The sequence below is a fragment of the Vicugna pacos genome, chromosome 24, assembly GCF_048564905.1.
Source record: "Vicugna pacos chromosome 24, VicPac4, whole genome shotgun sequence".
NCBI classification, from domain to species: Eukaryota; Metazoa; Chordata; class Mammalia; order Artiodactyla; family Camelidae; genus Vicugna; species Vicugna pacos.
The window spans coordinates 3,385,823-3,394,629 of record NC_133010.1 but is presented as its reverse complement, the minus strand read 5'-3'; positions in this window follow the sequence as shown (position 1 = coordinate 3,394,629).

Here is an 8,807-nt window from a genome sequence, read left to right as displayed (position 1 = left end):
GGTTAGGGAGTCCCAGGGATGACACAGCCAGGCACCCTCCCTCCAACCATCCTTCCAGAAAGGGAAGACACACAGGCAAAGGGCTCACAGCAGGCAGGCACCATCGCAGGGGAGTGGGGACCGGGACCGCCCTCCCGAAGGTGTTGGGTGGGGGGACTGGGAGGAAGCAGCAGCGGGGGGACAACAGTCACACTCAGGACAAGAGGCCCAGTCTCCAGCTGAGACACGTTCCAGGGCATCTCCCTGAAAGTGCCGTGGGAAATAAGAAGGAACACAAGACCCAGAAATTCGAGTTGTCCACTGGACACACACAAACACTAAGCTGAAGGAGACTGGGGGAGAGCCAGAGTCCAAAGACTGGCTCCTGAACACAGTTTCCCATCTGGTCCTGCAGACATCCCCGAAGTACGAGGAGAAGGTCATTATACCTTCTCGTGGGCTGTCTACACACGTTTCGCTTTTGGTTTTCTTTCAAGTCTGCTGTAACATACAACCACAAAAAAAAAAACAAAACAACACTGTATTTGTACAACTGATGTATGTTACATAAACAGAGCCTTTTACACTAAGTCTACCATGAGAGCACCTTTTACAACTTAGCACTAGAGAAACAAGTGAGCTTTACATTTCCGGCTTCAAAACCACCCACAGCCTCTGCTGGCAGGATTCATCACAGGAAGGAATCAGTGCCCATCACTTTATTATTGCTCCATAAAAGCCAGTGGCATCGTATGACACGTATGGCCAATTAATCTATGACAAACGAGGCAAGAATGCACAAGGGAGAAAAGACAGTCTCTTCAATAAGTGGTGCTGGGAAAACTGGACAACTACATGTAAAAGAATGAAATTGGAACATTCTGTAACACCATATACAAAAATAAATTCAAACTGGATTAAAGACCTAAACATAACAGATACTTTAAGACTCCTAGGAGAAAACATGGGCAGAACACTCGTGGACGTACATTACAGCAGCATATTTCTTAAACCAGCTCCGGGACTATTAGAAATAAAAGCAAAAATAAATAAATGGGATCTAATTAAACTTAAAAGCTTTTGCACAGCTAATGATACCATCAACAAAATGAAAAGACAACCTACAGAATGGGAGAAAATATTTGCAAATCATGTGACTGACAGGGGACTAACTTCCAAAATATACAAACAGCTCACACACCTTAGTATCAAAGAAACAAGCAATCCAATCCAAAACTGGGCAGAAGACCAAAACAAGCAATTCTCCAATGAAGACATACAAATGGCCAACAGGCACATCAAAAAATGCTCAGCATCCCTAATTGTCAGAGAAGTGCAGATCAAAACTACAATGACGTATCACCTCACACCAACCAGAATGGCCATCATTGAAGAGTCTACAAACACATAGATGCTGGAGAGGGTGTGGAGAAAAGGGAACCCTCCTACACTGTTGGTGGGAGTGTAAACTGGTGCAGTCACTACAGAGGACAGTATAGAAGTTCCTTAAAAAACTGAAAATAGACTTACCAGGTGATCCAGCAATTCCACTCCTGGGCATATATCCGGAGAAAAATAAAATTCAAAAAGATACATGCACCCCAATGTTTACAGAACACTATTTATAACGGCCAAGACATGGAAATAACCCAAACATCCATCAACAGATGACTGGATAAAGAAGGTATGATACATATGTACAGTGGAACACTACTCAAGCCATACAAAATAATTAAATAATGCCATTTGCAGCAATATGGATGGACCTGAAGATTGTCAGTCTAAGTAAAGTGGACTGGAAAGAGACAGAAAAATGCCATAGGACATCACTTACATGAAGAATCTCAAAAACAATGGCAATAAAAAGGACACAAATGAACTAATTATTTTGATTTCTGGAATACATGTAAGGCTCCTTGACCTTGGCAGTCCACCCAGCTCGGCAGGCAGGACTCGGGCAGCGCGCGCACCTGCCGGCCCACTAACTGTTGCTCGGGGAGCGGCGGATCACGCGGAGACAGCGAGGAACTTGAGGCCCGGAGGATGCAGCTGAAAAGAGGGGATTTGAAATCTCCTCTGAATGAAATAGAGTGCTGTAGCAGAGGGCAGAGCACAGATTAATGGCTGAAACAGCTAGTTCTTCTCTCCCTTCTCTTCTAACACATTTAGACATTTTGTCCTAAAGAACTTTATGAAACAGTTTACTTGCTATTGTCCGTTTTTAGTTTAGCCACCATTTTAGTGGGAATGAAGTGCTGTCTCATCGTGGTTTTGATCTGCGTTTTCTTGGGGGTCAGTGATGTTGAGCATCTTTTGGTGTGCTCAGGGGCCATTTTTATACCTTCTTCAGAGAAACGTCTGTACAGATCCTCTGCCCAATTTTAATTTTTACTGATGAATTGTAGGAAAAACTGTGTGTTTTTTAAAAGAGGGGCAAGTCCAGGTTGGTAGAGAGGCAGGTTTGAAAGCATGAGCTGTGTTGGCCACAAGTCCGGACACACACACAGGTGCACACACATGCTCACACTCATGGGAACCGCATTTCTACATAAGTCCAGGTACATGCCCAGGGACACAGGCATAGGGACTCATGGATGACCAAACCTGCGTACACCCGCAAAGAGCCTGTGTGTGATGTGTGTCACACATGTGGGCATAAAGCACAGTTCAGCGACCCCGTGTACTGGGGCCAGGCCTGCCTCCCAGGAGCATGGCCATATCAGAGCAATTATCCTCATTTTGCAAAGTGGGGACACTGAGACACGGAAAGTCCCCTTGACTGGTCCAAGGTCACCCCACTGGCCAGTTTTAGAGTCTGGACTTGACTTGGTCTCAGTCTCTGAGCCCCATCTCTGGGACTGTGTGTGGCCCCCAGACCTATGATCTCACGTCAATCATTTCAGAATGTCAGGCCTGGGCTCCCCCACTTCCTGGGCTGCTGTGTGACCTTAGGCAGCATGCTGTCCCTCTCTGGGCCTCAGACTCCTAGTAGGGTGACACAGGATGGTCGCCAAGACCCTCCCCAGCCCTCAACCCCAGGGAATGGGGACTCCATCAAGGTGAGCCCCCTTCAGCCAACTGGTGGGTGAGGAGGTGGACCCTAGAACACAATCAGAGCCCAGCACAGGGCTGGGCATGCAGTTGGTACTCAATGCATATTTGTGGAATGGACCTGACTTGACCCTCAACCACCTCGCAATCTGGGGGAATCACACTGGTCCCCAGTAACAGGGAAAAATAGCCAAGCACACAGAAGGGCCCGTTGGCATTTGCAGGGCACAAGCACAGAGCTTGTGCAAGGATAGGGTCTTGGGTTTCTAGCGGCCCCTCCCGAGACTGACGGGGCCACGTCCTGCTATTGCTGAGGGCGGTGGGATTCCCTCACCAGAGCTTGGCTTTGGTCCTGCCGACATCTCTGAGCTCTGTACCCACGGTGGCAGGTGCTGGGAACCACACAGACCTAGCCGTGGTCTGCAGGAAGCCTCTGTGCTCATGGGCAAGGCAAGAGGGACCTGAGAGACAAGGGCCAGGATGGCAGGATGGGGGCTGTGGAAAATAAAGAATGAGAGCTGGACTCATCCATCTAAGGGGCCTCTGACCCAGGTGGAGCCAGGAAGTTCCAGGGGTAGGGGTTACCAGGTGGACAGTGTCAAGAGCAACAAGAGAGTTAGATCTGCCATTGAGGGAGGTCAGGTAGGCCGATCTTCCACCTGGCTGGTGGTCTGGGCAGGCTGCCTGGAGGAGGCATTGGAACTGGCCTTGGAAGGTTGTTCAAATTTGGGCATGGAGGGGAAGAAAATTCCACCAAAAAGATCAGGAAACCCAGGAACATGTGAGAAGCACTGGAATTTGAGTTGTTTTGGGTGGAGGATGGGGTCAGTGGGCTGAGGGGTCGAGCCAGGCATGGACTTCAGGCTTGGACTGCAGGCCTCCCCTTTCCAGCTCAGGAGGAGGAGAGTGAGGGAAAATGTGTGTGGGGGCTGTGCAGGGCACAGAACTGCAGTCTGAAGCCACCTGGATGGTGGCTGGGGGGTGAGGGAGGCAGGAAAGAATGGCTCCCAAGCCTGGGCAGATTCGTGGAGGGAGGGGCTTTCTGGGGAGAGGATTGTCCAAGCAAAGATGAATGCGGGACAGGGTTTAGGGAGGACAGAGACGTCTAACTGCGATGAGCAGGAATGGGGAGAGGGGCAGGAGGCAGAGAAGAGGCCCAGATATGCTTTTCTGGGGTGGGGGTGGGGGTCCTACCCTTCACCCTGAACCACAGACCAGGCTCCTGGCCAAGGCCCTTGACCCAACTACCCCGCAGCGCGGTCACCAAGCCCTGCAGTTCCAACTCTGAATATTCCCCAAATCTGACCCCCTTTCCCTCCTCCGGACATTGGGGCCCACACACCTTGGCCCCCCAGTGGTGAAGTCTCAGCCTTTCTTCTTCTGTCCTCCCTCCTCCCCAGCTTCTCTTGTCTTCACCCCAGGACATCATCCACGCAGGTGCAGAGAGCCTCACCCGCCCAAACTCCAGGCCGCCAGCCTCAGGGCCCACCCAGCACCCACATCATGTTCATTTGGGCCGAGTCTTCCCTTCGTGATGATGGGGACAGCTCTCTGGACCTTGCTCATGCTGTACCCCTCCTGGTACACCCCCCTTTTTTCTAATGAGCTTCTATTCCTCCATCAACACCTAGTGCAGGGATCACCTCCTCCAGGAAGCCGCCCACCCCAGGCAGCCTCCCCCTGGTCAGGGTCAGGCTCTCCTGGGCTCCCACAAACCCAGCACTTTGCCAGTTTCCTTCTCTGTTTCCCACTTGGACTGTGAGCCCCAGAGATCCTTGCCTTGGTCCAGGGCCCCATGCAGTTGGGGCTGGGAAAGTGATTGGGGCAGTTTGTCGACCCCCTGGCATGTTTCTCTCTCTTTTCATTTCATTTGTTCATTCATTCATTCATTCGTTCACCCATTCACCGAGGGTCAGGGCTGGGGTTCTGGGCAAGGAGGCAGAGGATATCCAAGCCCCTGTAGAGCTGGGCTGTCAAAGTGACACCAGCGGAAGCCTGGACAGCTGACAAATGGTCCTCATGCAGCTTCAGTCAGGCCTGGCTCGCAGGGCCCTTTTGATCCGGGAAAATGAGTGCCTGGGGCCAGGGCTGGCTCTGGGAATCGGCTTTCCGGGGCCAAGGAGGGAGGCTCAAGGAAAATACATGGCTCCTGCACGCATCCTGGGCCCCCAGGGAGCTGGGGAGAAAGAACAACACTGGTTGGAGGCTGGCTTCCCGGCAGACGGCACGCCCGGGCCTCACCGACCCGTGCCCTCACCTCCCACTTGCCCCCTCTCTGTCCTTCAGCAAAGGTGCACAGAGCTCCACGTGCATACTGGGCTTTCACTGAGCGGCCATTTATTAAGTGCCGACTGCATGCCAGGGCCTACACCAGGCATGAGGGTGAGGAGTGGGAGAGATGGGTGGGGCATGTGCACGTATTAAACACCTGCTGTTGCTGGGCTGGGTGCCATGGAGAGGTGCCTCCCTGAGCCAGAATGGGTGCACACACTGACTTTGCCACCTGCTGCTCTGTGACCTGCAGCAAGTTCCACTGCCCCCTGAGCCTCAGTTTCCTTATTAGTGCATCAACCCTCAGGTCCCTGAAGGGTGGTGAGAATGGAGTGAAACATTTGATAAATGTACACCAGGCTCTGCCAAGTACTGGCTTCTCACTGACCCTCATGTGGCCCTCTGTGTCGGGCCTTATGGAAAGGAGCCCCATTGAACGGGTAAGGATATAGGCTCAGGGAGGAGGAAGCACTGATGTGCGGTCACCCAGTGGGAAGAGGGGAGTGGGCTCCAGGTCAGGTGGAGGTGGGGGCCACATGTCCGGGGCCAGAAACGATGGAGTGCAGCCAGCTTATGGTGTACCATGCACTGCCCACACACTCGTCCCCACCCTGAATTTAGGGTATTTTCTCATGGAAGCCCATGGAAATGTGTTCTCAGGCTACTGATCAATCAAGTGGGCTGGACATTAGCCTGCGTGAGTGACACTGGGCCCTGGACCTGGCGTCCACCCTGCCAGCCCTGATGATGCCAGGACACTCCACAAGCTGATGTCCTGGGAGCTTCTGGGCCACTGTGAATGCCCCCCGGGCCCTCTTTCCCCCAACCCTGCCTCCTAGGACACCCCCACCTAGAGTCCTCTGCCAAGGAACCTGGTTAACTTATGTTATTATATAATTTTGGAATGTCTAAGTGTCTTTTATATCATTGTGACCTACACTGGGTACTGGGGGCGGGGGCGATGGACACCCTGTTCCTGAGCCAGGCCCCTCCTTCTGCCTGAAACAGACCCTTGGACCCTTGGGGCCCCTGATGCCACCAAGTCATCCCACTGTCCCTCGGCCACCAGGTCCCCTGCCAAGACCCCACCCTCCCTGCAGAGTGTGTCAGCAGTGGCCCTTCCCTTGGGTGGGGGTGGGGGTGGCACTGTGGTCCAGGCGGGATGGTGGTGGCTGAGGCGCTGCGTGTCCCTGCAGTGTCCCACTCCAGGAGAGCTGGCGGGTTTCTGACAGGCTGTGTCTGGCCTCCCTGGGAGGGGAGCGCTCAGCTCCAGTAAAGCTGGAATCAGAGGAGTGAGTGTGTGTGGAGCCCCTGCGATATCTCGCCCCTGGGAGGGGGGACACAGGAGCTATCCCCCTCCAGGACATACCCCCAACCCCCCCAGCCCTCATGTGGCTCCCGCCCTTCTGACTTCCTCACCCCTCTGTGGGCTGGGCTAGGCTGGGCCATGCTGATGGTCCTTTCTGCTCCACCCTCCCCCACTCCTCACACCTTTCCCAGGTCCCATGGGCGAGGGTGGTCTTGGGGGACACAGGGAAATCTTATCCCACCTGCCTCCAGCGACTCGTGGGGGCTAGGCCCAGACACTGAGGCCTCCTTAGACAGCCTGGGTCAAGCTGCAGGGACGGGAGGCCCTTGGCCTGGTGCCATGGGGCTGGATGGGGGCTGCTCTCAGAAGAAGGGGGAGCCCGGGGGTGGGCAACCCACAGCCAGGAGGCCCCAGCCCCAGCTGTCTCCCTCTGTGCCTCCCTTCCCCTTCTGACCCCAGCTGGGCTCTGGCCTCAGGGTCCCTGTGGGTCTGTCCCATTGAGGCTGGTGGGTTTTGACTCAAGTGCCCCCTGAGGGGTGCCCCTTGTCCTCTCCAGGTGTGGGAAGGCAGCCAGAGGCTCCTGGGAACTCAGCGGCCCCTAGCTGACCACCAGGCCTAGGTGCTTCTCCCCAGAGGCCCGGCCTCCGCCTGCAGTAACCGTGTGAGCAGGAAGGATGAATGGTAGTCCAGCCGAGGGCCAGAAGGCTTGTGGTGGGGCCTGTTTGGCCACTGCCCACTGTCCAGGCAGCCTGGCATCAGGCAGAACCACTGATCAAACAGCCCCTGTCTGCCTGGGCACCCACGGAGCCTGGCCCCAAACCCAGGTCTCAGCAGAGGGGCCACCAGGCAGGCTTTTGGAGGAAGTCGCACCCTTCCAGGCTGCGGTGTGGGGGAGATGGACGAGAGCCCAGGGCTTGGAGACCAGGTCCTGCCCTGCCCTGACACCAGACACCGCAGCCTCTGCTGCGGCCCTCCCCACGTGTGGCCTCAGTTTCCCGTCTGGGAGCGGGAGGTGGCTGGGGCCAGGACTCGGTGGTCGACAGGGTTGGTGGGGCCTGAGCCAGGCGGGGGCCGGTAGTTTGGCAGGAGGCCCCTATTCCCCACGAGATGGTGAGCAAACCCGCGGTGGTGGCTGCAGCGGAACACCGGGATCTGGCCACTCCCGCAGGGCCAGGACTGAGGAAGGAGCTCCGAGAACGCCCCGGCCCCTGTGCCCAGGCTGCACTTATTTTTGGCTTCAGTTCAACCCCAGCCCCGGCCTCCTGGGGCCGCCTAGCCCATCCTCCAAGGGGCCCACCCTGAGATGTTGAGTCTACACTGCCTGGCCCATCCTGGGGGCCCACCCGACCCCCAGCCCTCTGAGGCTAATGAAGCATTTCCCTGGGCGGCCCTGCACCCCCAAAACGGTGGCTCATTCTTCCAGAGTGTCACCTAGGCCCCTCAGCTGTCAGCTGGCCCCAGGCATGCCAGGTGCCTTCCAACCTCTTGAATTTGCCCAGGATGTACCTCCTCCAGACTCGCCTTCCCACTGTGCTCCAAGACAGCATAGGATCACTGAGGCAGGAAGGGTCACAAGGGCTTCCCCAGTAGGATGTTGGGACACTAGCACGGAGAGCCTGGTGTTCTGGGAGTGCGTCTCTGTCACCCGTTCATTCATTGACTTGTTTATTCACTCATTCAGCCTTGCTGGAGGCCAGGCCCTGGTCTGGCCCCTGGGGACAAGGGGTGTTCATGGCACCTACAGGGGCTCCAGACCTTTGTCCCACTCCTGCCCTAAGCAGGCAGCCCCTTCTGGGGGTGCAACTGCTGACTGAGGCAGCCTGGGAGACAAGAGAGGGCTTTGGACCTGCTCTTCCAGACCTCTGGGCCTCAACATCCCCCTCTGTAGAATGGACACAGGGGAGTAAGCTCTGTCCGGCCAGGCCCAGGTTCCCTCTTTCTCAATCTGGAGGATACCCCTGCCCACACTCTGCTGTAGGCTGAGCTTTTGCATCACGGGGGGGTCCCACCCTGTCCCTACACAGGGCTACCCAGGCAGTCCACTCAGTTGCTGTCTCGTGGCCAGAGCTTACAGGGGGCCCTGTGGCTGTGGTGGGCAGAAGCTCTCTCCTTGCTGTGGCCTTCAAAATCCTTCCTGATCCTCTGCCTCATCTCCTACAGCCAACCTCTACCGAGCCCCCATGTTCAGCCCCCGGCC